Source organism: Nymphalis io, chromosome 23 (assembly GCF_905147045.1).
Source record: "Nymphalis io chromosome 23, ilAglIoxx1.1, whole genome shotgun sequence".
Classification (NCBI taxonomy): domain Eukaryota; kingdom Metazoa; phylum Arthropoda; class Insecta; order Lepidoptera; family Nymphalidae; genus Nymphalis; species Nymphalis io.
In genome coordinates, this window is record NC_065910.1 from 5,041,635 (window position 1) to 5,059,966 (window position 18,332).

An 18,332-nucleotide genomic window follows, 5' to 3' on the forward strand; every position below is an offset into this window, starting at 1 on the left:
AGGCGGTGACATCGAGAACCAGCTCGCGTGGACTTAAGAAGGAAGGGGGAAGCAGGAATTAGAGAGAATAATTCCTCAGAGCACTCGCCGTGATACAGTCGATAGAAAGCGCTCAATGCTGCTATCTCACGACGCAATTGTAAAGATTCAAGGGTGTTTGTGACCTTTACGTCGCCAATAATGCGTACGGCACGTCGCTGCAACCGGTCCAAGGCCTCAAGTAGATACTTAGCGGAGCCATCCCAAAGGTGCGCGCAATATTCCACGCAAGACCGTACCTATGTTTTGTACAGCAGGCACAGTTGTTGTGGCGTGGAAAAGCGCCGCACCTTGTTCAGAACTCCGAGTTTCCGTGAAGCTGTTTTTATAACAGCCTCGATGTAATCCCTTGGACTAAGGTCGCAGCGAACGTCAATCCCCAGCATGGCGATTTTGCTTTGCATCACCAGCGGAGTACCACAGAGGGAGGGAAGAGGGGAAAATGTTGACTTTTTCGCCGTGAGAGCGCATACCTGTGTTTTCTTGGCATTAAACTCAACAAGATTATCAGAGCCCCATTTGGCGATGAGCTCTAACGTCCTATCGAGTTCAATGACAAGATTCTTTATATATATAAGTATCTATATAAGTATGTATTTACAAAAGAAAAATAGTATACGTAGTATATCAGTTGTCTGGTTTCCATAGTACAAGCTCTGTACGAGCTTAATTTGGGATCAGATGGCCGTGTGTGAAGAATGTCCGAGGATATTATTATTATTATATTATTATTATTTTGAAGTTGGTTACTTAGATCATAGTTTATTAATCTATCTATTCAATGAAATTTCTCTCGTAGTTAGGATTTTTTCAGAAGACAGAATTCAGAAGACATTATACCTAGTGCTGAAGTATATGTGCAAGAATAAAACATCTATTTGATTCAAAATTCGAAATGATATGCGTTAGTCCAGTTTTTAAATGAATAAAGAAAAATTTATAGTATAAGTTAAGATGTGTTTTAAAATATTATAAGAAGAAATATATTAAGAGATGAGATGATAAATAGTCATATGTACGCTCAATTCTTAATAATATTAACATATTTCATGTATAGGAACCGTGTACATACATAGCGATTTTCAGTTAAATAAATTACTTTAAAAAATAATAACGAAGTTCTACATTACAGTATTATTTAGGTACCTACGTTTATGTTATTTATAATATATTAAACAAACAAACTTAAACATAATAATTACTTAAACATTATAATTTATAAATATAAATTATAATAATATATTATTATAATTTATAATTATAATGTTTAAGGTGTTCATACTTGAAATAAACCACAGATGTCATATTCAACTAAAATAAATATAGCTTAATACTATATGTAACAACATATAAAGATAATATCAATAAACAGTTTAGAAATCGATTATAATACTGAATGTAATTGATATGAAAATTGAATTCAAGCGATATTGTCGATCATTCTGTTATAGGTACACATTATTTTTCTAAGCTTTAATAAAGTGAAGCCTCAGGGTTAAACAAATCGTCACTTTATCGCAATCGAATCGAAATATAATCGTTGACGTTTAACCGTCATCATATTCTACTAACAAAACGATCCATGGGCGGATCAAAATAGAATCTGGAAGCGTATAAATTAGTAGAATGGGTACCAATTTACGACTCAACTAAGGTTTATTTTTGAGAGGAATTGAAGGGATAATTAATTTAAACCATTATATAATTTATGAATTAGCAGAATACGGAAAAGGAGGCTTTTGCGATTGCGATAAAGTGAGTTTCTTAGTAGAATTAGTCCCCAGTTGTGGTTCGGTCTAAGTTGGATCGGAATATAATCAGTAAAAGTATCAAATTTTAACCGTTACAAATTAGTAGAATTTCACCTGATCGTTTTTAACTTAGATGTACAAAATAAAATGTGTTTTAAATGCAATGCTGCCCGAAAATACATAAAGAAATAATTAGATACCCACTAAAAACTATTTATAATAAAATATTTCAAACATCATTTAATTAGTGCGTGATAACATTATACGTCACAGTACATAGAGAAAATAGGCATATATACCGAGAAATAGGTGCGTAATATCTATTGTTTAAAGACCATGACTGTCACGTCACAGGCCATAAAGCCAAATTAAAAGCGGGAGCGGGTAAAATGTCCTAGTTAAGATACGATACGATCATACGTTTCAACTAAGTTTGTTTGCTATAACCATTTTGACGAGTACAATATAGCTTAAATATTGGGAAATAAGTACTTATATTTTCCATAATCTTATATTATATTCCACGTAAACAAAACGGATAGTGAAAACACATTTACGTGTTTCCCCCACATGAGGTGGGGGGGGGGTATGCTAGACTCGCCAGCGCTAATGGCGCCGGAATACCCACTAAAAAACCAGCGGTACCCGCTCAGTCTTGTCGGGGGACGTCACGGGATCTTTTGTGCGTACTACCGTGCCGTACAGACGGTTGGCCCGCCTCTGCGTGCCTCCAAATCCTAGGAGATTTTCGGGATACAGAGCCCCGGTGACACTCATGGCGGGAGGAGAATATGCACATAGCGCCGACGTCTTCTCCGCGGTCTTCTTCGGCAAAGCGGGTCAGCGGAGGCACTCTCCTCACGCTCCCGCTCCGCGGCCTTCTTCTGCGACATGACATTTTACGCGGGTCAATACCCGCATATACATTATACTTCACATTATACTATTGGGTAACTAATCAATATAGTACGTACACACAATATTGCATACCACGCTGGTGGTGAAAAAATTTGGACGAATACATAGACGCGTTACTTAAAAAATAAATATTTTGAAATCACTTTCTGTTTATTTTCTTTTATAACAACTACGGACAAATGCTCCCTACTCTACTCTCTTACACCTAAGCAACATCCATAAATACCAATACGCTATCCATTTAAAACTACATAATTACTTACCATCAGATATGATTATGGTCAAATAAAAACTACTTTTACTTGGTAGGGCTTTGTTCTAGTTAGTAGGGCTTTGTTTACTTGGCGAAGGCATAAAACCTTATGCAATCCCTTCTAGGTAGAGACCACCGGCTCATCAGACAACCGCCAAACATGATATTTAGTGCTCTTGTGAATGAGCCATTGTAACTACAGGCTATACTGGTATATAATCGATGTACGGAATGCTTAAAACTTCTTACATTGCCAATGGCCGATCTTCCAGTCCGCCTTCCTATTTCATAAAAAATATTTTAAATATAGTCAATAAAAAAAAAGATTAATCAAAAGTAATTTCTCTTCTAACTCACACCGCTTTAGTAAGTAGGTAGGTACTTATAGTCACGTAGTCTCCCATGACGCGAGCCACACTTCGTTACAACTATTACGATTTTATATAGGAACTTTTTATTATTTTCAACAGCTCATGTTTTTTTAAAGTGGATTTATTGTATTTAAAGTTAGAGAAAGTTTCATCTTTCAACTCTATTATTTCGGATTATAATGATAAAAATAAATTTTGTAAGTATTTTTAACAAATGTTATTCAGTAAATCATGGGTTATTTATTGTATTTATGTTATAACTTTGCTTATATTTCTAGTTTTCTATTTTAATTAGGTAATGTAAAACCAGAAGATATTTCTTTTTATTAAACTCTTTTTTCAATAAATGTATCTAATAATGGATATGTTGACAATTATTTTTATAAATTTCTTTGAATATTCAAAATTTCTTAAACCTTTAGGCTCAACATTTATTCATGCACACCGAAAACCTACTAAATCCTCAAAGAACATAATAGCACCCTTTTAATAGAAACCGTTTATATCTACTCATACCTACTGGTATTAAATTTTACAAACGTTTATCTTCCCGCCCAGATGTGCCGAAAACCAAACTCGTAATACTTCCTGCTTGCTCCTTATCACAACGATATAAAGTACATTATTAGATAGCACAGCTGAACAACAAATTTATAAATGACAACCAGATAAGCCTGACCTTTGATTTGTCTCCAAAATACCCCGCGCGGGTCTAATATATTGTAACACAATAGAGGAGGTAGAGGTCAAGTGAAGCGGTTAAGCTAGTAGGTACGGTAAGTGTGAAGAAGCTAAGAGGTGTATCGGTCCCCTCCGTTCCGTGCTATAGTAGGCGGGGCTCCGGACACGCTCCACACCGTTACAAGTGATCCACGCACCGTCACGAGCTTACGTGCCGGGCACTGGACGCCCCGATTCGAATTCTAATTTCAAATTTTTATTTTTCATGTGCCAGTGTTTTATCTTTATATTGTGATAGATGTGTTAAAAGGTTCTATTGATTTTGTATCTTTATATTCGGACTTTATTTTGAGTTTTGGTTTTTGGACAATTTTTTTATTTATCATTTGTTTTGATGATGTAAAGACTCTTCGTTATACAGCTGTATAACGACATCAGAAATATTTGGCGACATCTTTAGAAGGTAAGTCTAATTGATGCAAATTTAATTTAACAGAATTAAAAACGTATATAATATTTTAAAACTCTATTTATTTTTTAATAGTTATCTTAAATCTAACAATATTTGATTAATGTCATTGACAGCTTATTTATACATGATGCTATGAAAAAGCTTTAAAGTTTTTTTTAATAAGAAGTGGCAAAGAGATATTGTTCCACGTTCAGGAAAAGACATCAACGAGAGTTATGTTGAGATCGCGCTCATAGTTTTGTATTAAAGTCTATCTCATAAAAAGTTTTTATATTTACAATACAGCTTATACATTTTGAAGAATAAAAAATAGTTTATTTTACATTTTTCTTATCAAATTAGCTATAATTTTTGAGTTAATTTTATTAAAATAAAAACTTGTTCTTAATTAATATAACACTAACGTACATTAAACGTTCATAAATAATGCTGCAAATACATAATGTTTTCTTTTCAACTTAATTGTCAAAATAATAATTGAATATATATCATATTAATTAAAGTTTTTTTAAACATAATATGCGAAGTCCTTTTTATATAATGAATTTCACTTTATTGTAATTTAAGTATTAAATATTAAATGTTAATATTTAGTAAATATTTATTTTATTAGGTTTTTGTAGGTTTTTATAACATAGAACGCGGAAGTGCTTAGTGCAAATGCATTAAGTTATTTTCATTATAGACCATACATATCAATGATACCTGTTCATTTAAGTAACAAAATTGACGTCTTACCAATTTTACATAATTAATTAATTCAACATCATAATATATAAATATATATAAAAGAATACAGCAATATTTTTATACTGTATTAGTTAAATAAAACAAAAAAAAAGAAAAATATATTGTCTTTTACTGATGTCCTTTGGAAAGAAAATTATATGACTAATAAATTTAAAAGGCTAAATCCAGTGTACGTTATTTATATTAAACGATAACATATTTCATTCGGAGATATTAAAATAATCCGCAATATTTTTTAATTATTCTTTTTAGTAAATTAACAACGAGTTGTCTATTCCTTATTAAAATTTTATATGTTTTGATTCTATTATATAATAATGTTACCCTCCCATAACGGATTAACACATTCTATTTTTTATATCTATATTAAATGATGCTTATTATATATATATTACGCTATTATAACTTTTAACTATTATAATTACACTAATAAATGTATGTTTTAAGTAAATATATCCCTACCGGACCTCATTAAAAGATTTTAATTATCTATATTAACGAATGAGAATAATTATAATATTTTTCCTATTTATTCTTTAATTATACCTATTTCGAATGTATGTGTATCAACCATTGAACAGACACCATTAATTTATTAAAAAATTCACACAATAATGGTTCTTTTATCCTAGTTGTCCCGCCCCGGTTTCGCCCTAGTGGGTTCTTATACTGACGTAGCGTAGGTTTTTGTAAATCAACTTATATTTAAATTATAATGTATTATAATAAAAAGTACTTACCTGCCTAACCTACCTGAAACGGGTGGGTTAAATTGTTTGTCACGGTAGCATGCGAAAGCGTTTCCGTGGCGCTCCTCGTTAAGACGGAAAAGGTACCGCTGGTTTTTTAGTGGGTATTCCGATGTTCGGGGCGTACTCGGTGCCTTGGACACCGGCGAGCCCTACATACCCCCCCACTGTTCCCGGGGGAAACGCGTAACGTATTTTTCCAAGGTTAAAAAAAAGGTGTGTTAAATTGTAATTTTTGTTTGACAACAGATTTTATTTTATTTGATAGCAGTTATCGAACTTAAAAATAAAACCGTCCAGTGGTGTAATTTTTGTTGTAGATAATTATTTATTCTATAATAAATTATTACAACGTCATTCTTACTTTCCAATTAACAAAGAAAAAATGTTAAGTTAAATGAAGAATAATGAACGCAAACTGTTTATGTAGATCATAAAAAAGTATCGAGCTGGTATTTGTTAATTTCCACGCAGGATATATAAATTTAATTGTATACGGTCGCTTACGTCATTACATTTTAGATGCATTACCTACTGCAGATTGTTGCCAGTTATCTTCAGTAGAGTCTAAATTCCTAACGGAGCTTTACATTCTGTAGAATGCCGTAAAATATCCACACAAAAGTTCGTGTAGGAGCCATTTTGTTTAACATATATTTTGTTCTTGATTTTCGATGTTATATAGTCAGATTATGCTTTATTTTAAATATCTTTGGTTTAATGGCTAGGAGTTTAGAAGTTGAAAGTGTGTATACACCCGTGCTTTGAAAAGCACATAAATTTGTTGGCTCTGCTCCTGCATTCTTACCAGTCGTGTCGGATTGCCATCCCATCGGATTATGGGGGAATAGTGAATGCATCTGTGTTTGCGCATACACTTGTGTATATCTCCTGCGTAGTTGGCTCATCTCTCTTGAGATTGGCCACTGTAGCCGAAATCGGTCAGGAGGACATCATTTTTAATAAACATTTTCTTTAATGGAAGCGTTATTTGTCATGAGACAATACAACATTTTTAATTAAGCTAGATATTATCGGGAACATTTCATTTAATTGCAATACGGTGCAAACTAAAGACATAAATAAAATACATAACACCAAATATGTCACTTTTTTAAAACATATTGAACAAAATAATGTCTTAGTTACATTCTTTTCTTTAATAATGCGTCGGAATAAAACGGTTTGTTTGATACTAATACTTTATTTATTAAAATATATTCTAAAACTAATTAAACATACATCGAATGTTTTTGTTATATATAAATAATAGGTACAAGTCGATAAAAGAATATCAAAGAATGCAATAATAGTGTCTTCAAATTCCTTATTAAAGACCATATGTGAACTGTTTAAACATATATTTTTTTCCACATTTATAGCGGATATATATTATTTTGGTGTAAAGTCATTTTATATGACGACATAATTAGTACCTTACTATTTACTATTATAGCCGTGACGTATATAATTTAAATACAGAAGAAATAAATATAAACAGACCTTAGATATATTTCATATATAACAGTTCTTGGTTAATATTATGTATAACACTATTCTACTTAAACACTTATATCACCTTTAATTTCATTTTCGAAGTTCCGATACCAACTTCACTGAAATTCACAACGCCATTTTTTCACGATTCCATAATGAATACCATATATTATGCAAAATCTCAATCAAAGATATTTTATCAATTTAATGTCAATGTCGTTTATTTATCTTTACTTTCGCTGCTATTGGAATAGTCTATAGATCAAGACAGGTATATTACAGCATGTGTAGTATTATGTTATTTTAAGTACATCCTAACAGATGCCTTCCGTGTAAAGGTCAAAAAGTACACACTACGTTATTTGTTCACATGCGTTTAATCAAATCTTGTGATAAATGGTTAAATTGGTACATTTCTTTAGAGAAATTGAAATTAAAGTTGTATATAATCCGTATATTCGTATTATAAGATTTGGCTTTAACTTTTAAAGGATAATTTCACAAGTCTATCATCTTACAAATGGTTGAATGTTAAATATATAATTGGAAAATAGAGTAGCGGGAAGAGCCGGCAATAAATTGAACATTTAAAGTAGTTTATACAAATTACAGTGGGTAGTATCTATCGTTAATTCTTCTAATAAAAAACGGTATTATATCCATTAATTATAAAGAATTAAATTTATATATCCTGCTTAAAAATAAACGTATACTATTTCTACGCTTTTTATAATCCACTTAATAAATATTATAACAAAAGGTAAATTATTCTTCAAATCCAAGACAATTTAAAACAAAGCAAATTAATGTAAAAGTGTTAATTAAAAATAATTATGATAACACTATGTAATTGTTCTAATTGTTTAACAAATTCAAGCAACGTGTGTATGACTATGACCTGCTGAGTTTCAGCATTTCTAATAAAAACTTAAGAATAAAAGAATAACTTAAATGAAAATGAAGCTTATTTCAAAAGTACAAGGTTCGTTCTTAAATGAAACGATACATATAATCTGATTTTCGAAAATCGTGCTATATAACAAGCGTTTAACAAACCTAGAGTTATTTGGCGTAAGCTGCGTTTAATTTTTATTACGCAATGTTGTAAGTTTTGTAATTATATATGATTAAAGTGACTTATTTTTAAATAAATGCATCAATATTTCAATAGCTATATATAAATAAAGACAGGTAGTAAGTTTCGGTCACTATGATAGTCACATCTCAAGTACGAATTTCAGTGTAATTACGTTTTAAATGAAACGTTACTGACATTTCACGTCTATCACTTGAATGGAGTCGAATTGAAATTTAAACGCTTTTATGATTTTTCTAATTAGCCTATTGATGGAAATATCATTGATGATTGATGCTTGTCAAAAATAATTCAAATTTCAAATTCAAATAAATTGATTTCAATATTACTTGTGTGTTTATAAATGTATCGCATAGGAAGTAAGGGATGTTTAGAAGTGTAATTACACAATTGTATATTGTACTTAATAAAAACATTTCATGGGCTTAGATGAAAACCATCCGTCTTACTTATAAACGTTGCTAAGTGACTTAACACTGATTTCTCTCTTTCTGTTACTATTGATTTGACATTAGAAAGAAGAAGACACAGTATTTTATAACTACTAATAGATGAATATATTATCACTAAATCTTAAGTACAGTACCATTAATAAACTCGTCTACTTCATAATGATCTTTGACAGTACCCTTACAGTTAAGTAAGTTTTACAAATGCTAATTAAAAACGCCGAACTAGGCAGTAATACAAATAATTTTATTTGAAGATCGAATTAATCAATATTTTAAATATTTGCGCACAGCAAATGTGACCGACGGCTTCATGTCCGAGCCATAGTAGAATTGGTAGAGCTCAAAGAATATACAGTAACAGCCTCTTAATGTCCCACTGCTGGGCTAAGGTCTCCTCTCCCTTTTGAGGAAAAGGTTTGGAGATTATTCCACCACGCTGCTCCAATACGTATTGGTAGAATACACATGTGGTATAATTACAATGAAATTAGACTCATGCAGGTTTCCTCACGATGTTTTCCTTCACCGTTAAACACGAGACGAATTATAAAGACAATTTAAGCACATGAAAATTCAGTGGTGCTTGCCCGGATTTGAACCCACGATCATCGGTTAAGATTCCCACGTTTTAACCACTGGGACATCTCGGCCCAAATAAAAATATCAGGTATCAATAAAGTCAATAAAAAAAAATTGAAACATTGCTCACAATTGATCTTCGCGATCGTCATCACGGACGTGCAGTTATTTATCTCTTAATTAAATTTGTATGTTATCAAAACATCTTATTTCCGATTCATAAAGTATTACATAAAATTCAAACTAAGTTTACATATATTATAAATAGTTAGTTATAACTACGTTATTAAATGCGTATTTGTAAAATTTCGTTATTGCAAGAAAGTATTATTTATATCTTCCAGCCATATCCATCTCAAGTCATATCCTTAGAGGCTTTATTTTACTCTGTCATAATCACAAGGGCGAGAAAGAGATAAGAAGATGAATTACTCTTCCTCCACTTCTTCCACTTAATAAATTACATAGTAGTCTTAATATTATAAGTATCTTGTAATGAGTATTCTTATAGTATACTTCTTTATGATACATTCTGTTACAGTATATTTACTTAAAATTAGGAACTTTGTATTGAATCGTCATTTCTATATTGTATATATGTAAACCATATGATGATTATCATGATAAAAAAATCCCTTTTAGATGAATAACTAAAATACAGATAACCAAATGTTATCATTATAATTTAAAATAAAACAGCAACAAAACAGTTTTTGTATTTATAATAAAATTAATAATACCAAAACTTATATAAAAGATTGTTAAAGGCGCTAATTTTTCATCCATGATGAATTGATATGAAAAAATGGATCGGTAAACATTTGTAAAAAATATTTAATACTTTGTCATAGGTAGCAGAAATAAATGAGACAAAAAAAAAACATCTAAAAAGAACCACATAAACAACCCTTTGAAGAGATTTATTCCAGCACACCCAAGATGTAAAAAACAGCAATATATATAATAGTAACACAGCGTAATCACACACTTTGTAGTTTTTCTTGGAAATGCATCAATGTAGTTATCGCCCGCGTGTCAACAGAGACCCCTTACAAAATGTATACAAAACTTTAAAAAAAACTGGTTGAGTAGTTAAGACGTGAAACTGTACCGAGCAAACTCATTCGCATTTATAACATTAGTAAAGATTTCAACTAAACTAAAAAAATACAAGTTCAACCTAATCATAACTTAAGTTACAGACAGGCCATCCAACTTCTCACGAACCCACAAACGTTTTCGTGTTGTTGGGATATAAATTGTACGAGGGTTAAAATTTAAATCGCGTATAATATTGCATGCCTAGTTCACCGTGTCACTTTTAGGGCTAAAATTATTTGTTTGATTTATTTATATATTTTTATAACTCGCGACGGCATTGCGGTTTCTAAGGCACGAATATATATACGCTGAATTTCGATAAGAATGAAAGTAAAGAATATATTTAATTTAATGTCTTTGTTTAAAATGCTAGTTTTGTATTATATAAGGGTATATAGTTTTTTTTACTTATGAACTATTTTTATTGAAGACAACGAAAAATATATATAAAAAAATGAATTCATGAACAGCAGCCTGGCATTGTAATATAAAGACATGGTCATTTTTTTGTATTGACATTCTAATGTCTATGTGTTTTAACTGCAAACGGCATTAAGGTATAATTAAAATTAGACACGAAGGTTTCGGTTAAGGGTTGTTATATAATATATACCACCCATTGAACTATTTTTATTAGTTAGGAATCATTTATCAATAAAAGATATAAATATAAATATTTGCAGACTCTTCTCATTGCGAAAACAACTTTTTATTAAACTGGTGGCACGATTTCGGTTTTACAAAAATTATACTAAGAAACGATAAAAAATATATACCAGTTAATCCTTAAAATACAGAATAAAAGTGCTTTATTTTATACGTTCAAAATGTTTTTTGGTCACTTAAACATAAATAGGCTAATTAAGCGCTTGAATTATCAAATATCGCTTGATTTACATAGTCAAATCATAAATTAATTAGTTTTATTCTTCTGTTGTGACAGCGAACGGTAGCTGTTTCATTCATTACTGAGATCAAATGATTGAAATTCCTTAACAGAGAATTATCGAGTATGATAACATCGATTTTACTTTAATATATCATTCGAATAATTTTTGATTATCGATTAATTTCAAAAGCTTATTGAATAATGTTCAAATGAAAATATTCTTTATTTTGTAGCTTTAAAGGTTAAAATGCTATGATAGTATTTTATTTGGAATGTACGTCGTGGAATATAGTTTCATAATTGTTCGTGCTAGAATATAACGCGTCAATCGATTTCGCAACTGTTCAAATAAGGCATGGTTTTTATAATTTATTACCTGTTACTTTATGAAAATTATAAAATAATCAAGTTCTTTTTCATATAAGCCTTTTTTGATACTTTTCGGCTTTCGGTTACATTGCTTTTTTTGTTCAATTGAAATTATAATTATTATGATGATTAGAAATAGATTTGAATTGCGCTTGTTACGAATTAGCAAAGTAAAGATAAAAGCAATAAAAACTCGTAGAAAATTATTAAATACAATTATATTATTTATATTTTATAAATAAGAGGATTTATGTTATACTAGTTTTCGCCCGTGGTTTCGCCCGCATGTAAAAAGTAGGGTGCAAGCTTGCTTTATACCAAATTTTATCAAAATCGGTTCAGTGGTTTAGCCGTGAAAGCGTAATAGACAGACAGAGTTACTTTCGAATTTATAATATCGTTTTAAAAAACTCCTTTTAATTGTCAAAATAAGTAAACATTTGGAGATTGGAGTAAACGTTCAAAAAATAAAACCCCGTCTTACTGCCTGAACTGATAAATAAAGGTGGGTGGGTTAATTTGTCACCCAGGGAATCGAACTCGGCACTGCGGAATGTGTCTACCATTCTTACCACGACTTGACTTTGTTACAATTTGCTCTGTTATTATTTTCAACGTCGATCTATATATGTTTTAAAATGTGTAAAAACTTGAAATACAATTGAAGTAAAGCATTTTTTTTCTATTCTTATATTTTATTTCTGTATTAATCTCTAACCAGTCGTTCGGGGCTTTGGTGTATCTTTATGTTTGGATAGAATGCAGTTGTCAAATGAATGCTTTTATTTCCAGCTTCACAGGGATCAGTTGAATTTATATATAATTTAATCTTATAAAAAACTATTGCTAAATGACGATGATGTCCTCCTGATAGATTTCGGCCACGGCTACTAATCTCAAAGGAGACCAGCCAACTGTGCAGGACATATTATAATGCACAAGTGTGTGCGCAAATACAGGTGCACTCTCCATTTCCTTCAATCTCATAATTTGATGGGACGGTAAATTCGGCACACCCAACGACACACGGCCCACGAAAGTACCAACGGCTCAACGTTACGAGGCACGGAAGTGAACACACTTCCAACTTTCCAGAATCCGAGGTACTACTGAGAATTTTTGCGAAAGAAAAACCCAATATTTTTTTATTGGCCCGACCTGGGATTTGAACTCAAGACCTCGGGATCTGCGGCCCTATATATGCAAAACACCAACTAACCCACTCAAAAGCCCTTTGTATCACAGAATCCACCTGTCACTTTCAAGAAATGACTTTTTATATGGATGATAGAATTTTCTAAGAGTGAATGCTATATAAAATATTTAATAATTCATATTATAATATATTTTGAATTATGCGCCATATATGTGTAAATGTGTAACATCAATTGATTATTCACATAAAATAACAAAATTATTAATTTTGATTGAAACTGAAGATATATTTGATTAATGGATCATTTAAACTAATTCAATTATTATATGTAACACGTTACCTTATAATATCAAAGTCATTTGCATAAGATTTTTATTTAACATTTTTAAATTGATTTGAAAAAAGCCGAGATGGCCCAGTGGTTCGAACGCGTGAATCTTAACCGATGATCGTGGGTTCAAACCCGGGCAAGCACCACTGAATTTTCATGTGCTTAATTTGTGTTTATAATTCATCTCGTGCTTGACGGTGAAGGAAAACATCGTGAGGAAACCTACATGTGTCTAATTTCATTGAAATCCTGCTACATGTGTATTCTACCCACCCGCATTGGAGCAGCGTGGTGGAATAAGCTCCAAACCTTCTCCTCAAAAGGGAGAGGAGGCTTTAGCTCAGCAGTGGAGCATTAACAGGCTGTTACTGTTACTGTAAATTCATTTAACTTTCATAGTTATGGTTTTAATTATATGTAAGTTTAGATATAAAGAAGTTTATTTAAAAAAGAATCATTTTTATTGATTATCATTCGTGCCTATTACAGATATATTATATACCTAAAATATATAGACCCATCTATGTAAAGCCTCATACTATAAATAACACTTTTGCTAACAACTAAAATTAATCTTTAATACAGTAGGATTCTATAAGCTTTTATTTAACTAGAATTGTTTGTTTTGACTATAACTTGCAAGCTGAATGAGAATTTCTTTATCTAATCCTACAGACTTTTTATCTTAATGTATCTGTAAGTAGGCTCAGTTCGAGGGCATTTTTACGGATAAACTGATTCTACTCCTAGGATTAGCTCCAGATAAAAAAAACTTCTCGACTGTTAAGAGTAAACACAATAAAAATTGTTTTTAATGTTTTTTACTAATCATTTAAAAGCTATTATTTTATTTAAGGTAAAATCCTACAACGGGAATTTAAGCCAGTTCCCAATAATCATACCCAACTGATTGTGTTAAAATTTTGCAATTACTTTAAGTGTCGGTTTCTATTTAAACTAAGGTAAGGAAGTAAATATTATCTCTTTATGTACAAAGATGGTATAAAATTTTGTTTTTTTTTTTGTCTTTGCATAGTTAAGGCTTAAAAACGACGAAATAAAACCATCATTCATTATATATTTATCAAAGTCAATAGTTTTTATAACGTAGTCAAATAAATTAGGAAATTTAACACAGCGTTAACACCGCATAATACTATCCAACGGAAATTTGCTAAGGTGGTAATGAGACGTGTAATCAATTCAGGGGTGTTAAACTCCGAACATATCGCGTGTCCTCGGTTAACAGCTCTATAATGAGATGTTGATGAGCCGTTTCATTTTACACTCAATTTTCGCACCTTCCACCATCCCTGTAATTCGCTGTAATTAACTTCCAATGTACTTACAATGAACGCACGAATTGAAATCGTCTTCTCTTTCACTCATATATGGAAATGCATTGGTATGAATGGAATGATTTTTCGGAAAATGTTACGTTTAATTTTACTGATAAAATTTGCGGACAGTTTCGGCAGTTTCAAGCGATAGTAGCACCTAAATCAAGGCAATAAAGTCGTGGATAATTTTGACGAAGGCATAAAAATAGAAATAGCTAAGAGGCATTTTTGTAGCATCGTCATGTCAATGAAGCTCCAGTTAATTTGAATAAATGAGAAACTGAAGAGGTGCTAAATACAGGTACTTAAGGGTCTCTGACTGGTAGATTGCAGAAAGAAAAAATATTCGTAATATGCGATGACACGCGCGTTGTGCAACTGCTGTGGTATTTTCCACGAAAGCTTCGTAAATCAGTAGCTATGGCCATTAAGTACTAACCATTTTATATAATGAGGATACTTTGTAGAAGTAATAAGGTATAAATAGATCAATTTGTAAACGCACGTTTCATTATAAAAGAATGTTTTAGCTTAAGTCTACTTAATAGCTACACTTGACAGATGTCTAATTTTGCACTTTATTCTCAAGTGCTAAGTGTACGGTGGTATGTGAGAATTTAGTAACTTATCTAAGTGAAAATAATGTACTATAGTAGTAAAATTCTATTAAGTAAGAGAAATAAAATGTAGAATAGGACCCTATTAACAAATTTATTATTGAAACTAAAAAAACAAGAAAAATACAAGAATTTTTCGCTCATCAATAGACATACATTACTATATTTATATGCAAAATAAATTTGTTAGGCAGAATTTTGTAGCGCAAAAAATGCTATTACATACTTACATTGCTATAATTTAATTAATAAAATTTTAAATTTTTAAGAAATAATATATTTCCAGAAAATACGAATATTTACGTACAAAAAAATCACAATAGCAATAAAAAATGCTAATTATGATAAGACTAAATATCTCTCATCGGATATGTTCTTTGATGTTTAAGTCCTCAATAAAAAAATATTAAAAAAAAAGTGATCATCCCAATAAGTTTAACATTAAGGAAATTACAGCAACCGACACACGCCATGTGATAAAGCGCCGATATATCATCACAGAGGACGGCGAAAATTAAAATGGTGGCCGCTAAATAACGTCTTCATACCAGATATTGTTATTCGATCGTACGTCATTACCCTGTCCGATCCTAATTATTTCAACAAGACTTGCGAGGCAACTAATTTGTGTTAAAATTGCGACGCGTACGGTAATATTCGAGCGGAGAATTTTGATGAGCGTGATCAAATTAATGGACTTCAATTATGTCATTTAGTATTTTTTTTTCTATTATGCAATGTTTAGCTATATATAATTATCGCAATAGAGTAGTACATTTTTTATAATTTACATAATCTTTAAGCTTTTTATTGTCATGATTTTATAGTAGCTATGAAGATAAACAGAAAAATGTTTCCGGTAACCATTATTTTTTAAGATGAACTGATGATTAAAGATGGGCTTCGCATATCATTTTTATGATTGTTTTTCTTGAGATGTTTTATAATTTGTATTTAAAATCTAATACACATTTTTATTAACTTTAAAAAAGTAAGGAAGAATAGTCTGAATTAAATGAAAAGTCTAAAAGATTTTGAAATGTAATCAAAACAAAAGTATATTACTTGACTGTATATTAATATTATTATGTAAAATCGATGATTTTATTTTAATTATATATTATTTAACTTTTTGATTTCTTAATAATTTGACAAAAAACTGTAATAAAATAATTTTAAGGATATATCTTTAAATGGTATAAAACAAAGTCGCTGTCTGCCCATGTCTGTATCTCTGCTTATTTCTTTTAACCAATGCAACGGATCTTGATACAGTTTTCACTAACACAAAAAACGATAAACGCGGAAGATTTTTATTTATAATTTGTATGGATGTTGTTTTAAATGGCTGAACTATGACGTTTAATTTCATCCCATACATTAATATTAGTATTTTTTTGCTAGTTTTATTGTCTTCATTGAGTTAGTAGTATATAATATTTATTTTTATATTTAAGTTGCATTTCAAATATACCTTAATATATCAATAAAACTTTTGATTATTATTTAATTAATGAGAAAATAATAATGTATTACTAAACTATAACTTTACTTGAAACGTACATAATCATTACTGTGTAACCTGAAGTATGTTGATTTCGCTATAAATGTAACTTCTGTGGGAATACATAAAAATTGTTGACCGAATAAAACATGATATCAACGTATTTCATGCAACACGAAAATGCAAATGTTACGTTATGCTATTTTTTGTTTCAAAGCAAGTAATGAGTTTGTTTTGCGGGAGTTCGAACTATGCAGTTAATTAGGCTATGCTTAACCCTTGACTGGTTGAGTCGAGTCGAGTTGCCTTAAAGCAAATTCTTGAGTGGTGATATTTTTAAAGATATCTGCATAACATATTGTTGGCTTCGATTAAATACGCGTTTGTTGTTGAATGTATTCGAAAGTATTGTTATGTGTAAATAAATTTATTCAACGTAAGCTGCTTTTTTATCACATTGTTTATATTATACTTCTCAGAATTTTCATGCTTATAAATTATTTGAAATTTAGAATATTAAGATTCTAATCGACCACGTGATGGTAAGTGCTCATCACCGACCATAGACATTGGCGATGTAAGATATCTCAACCATTCCTTAAATTACCAATGCGCCTTTAACCTTGGGAATTAAGACGTTATGTCCCTTGTGCTACAGGCACGCTAGCTTACTCACCCTTCAAACCAGAACTCAACAATATTGAATGTTTCCGTTTGGCACCTACCACTCATCAGATATTCTACAGCCTTCTCTGGGTAGGTACCCAGAGAACCCCAATTCTCCTAATGAATGCTTTTGCAAGTAGGTTTGTTCCTTGGTATGATGGTTGACGCACTCCTCAGACTATAGCTTAATATAAATCTTTTTTATTAATCATTTGATATTATAGGCATAGACTTATAAACATTTCCAAAAGATAGCGCATTAGACATCAAGCATTGCACTCCATTGTCGCTGTTTGTAATAATTTATACAAAAACACGAAATTCAAGCTTGATCTAAATTTTAAGCGGGTTAAAATACGAAACGTTCGTACTAAAATCTTCTCCGAAGCGCGCTACATCTTCTGGTTTATGTATATTGTAATTTAATATAGTTTTTTTCTGTTAAGCGACACCCTAAAAATGTCTTTTCATTTATTAGTATAAATGGATTTCTTACAAAGCCAATGTTAACGGAAGGCCACTTACATTTTGGTTGTCAATTTGCCTGTCAGCTTTTTTCACCTGTATTCTTACATATATCTGTAAAATAGCTGTCTGTTACGCTTTCACTGCTAATCCAGTGAACCGATTTTGATGAATTTGCTGTAAGCCAAGCTTGAGCTTTACTTTACTTTTTATAACTATGACCTGACAAAACCCTAACAGGCGGATGAAGTTTCGTATGAAAATTAGTTTGTTATATTTGCGTCCA

At 31.0% G+C, this 18,332-nt stretch overlaps 1 protein-coding gene across 1 annotated transcript in view; it reads left to right on the forward strand.

Annotated features, from left to right (window-relative positions):
• Nucleotides 1-4,323: 4,323 nt before the first annotated feature.
• Nucleotides 4,324-18,332, forward strand: part of LOC126777561 (paired box pox-neuro protein) — a 58,740-nt gene continuing 44,731 nt past the window's right edge. The window contains exon 1 of the mRNA XM_050500622.1: nucleotides 4,324-4,476. The gene's annotated coding sequence lies outside the window, so the exon portion shown is untranslated. The remainder of the gene's footprint in view (nucleotides 4,477-18,332) is intronic.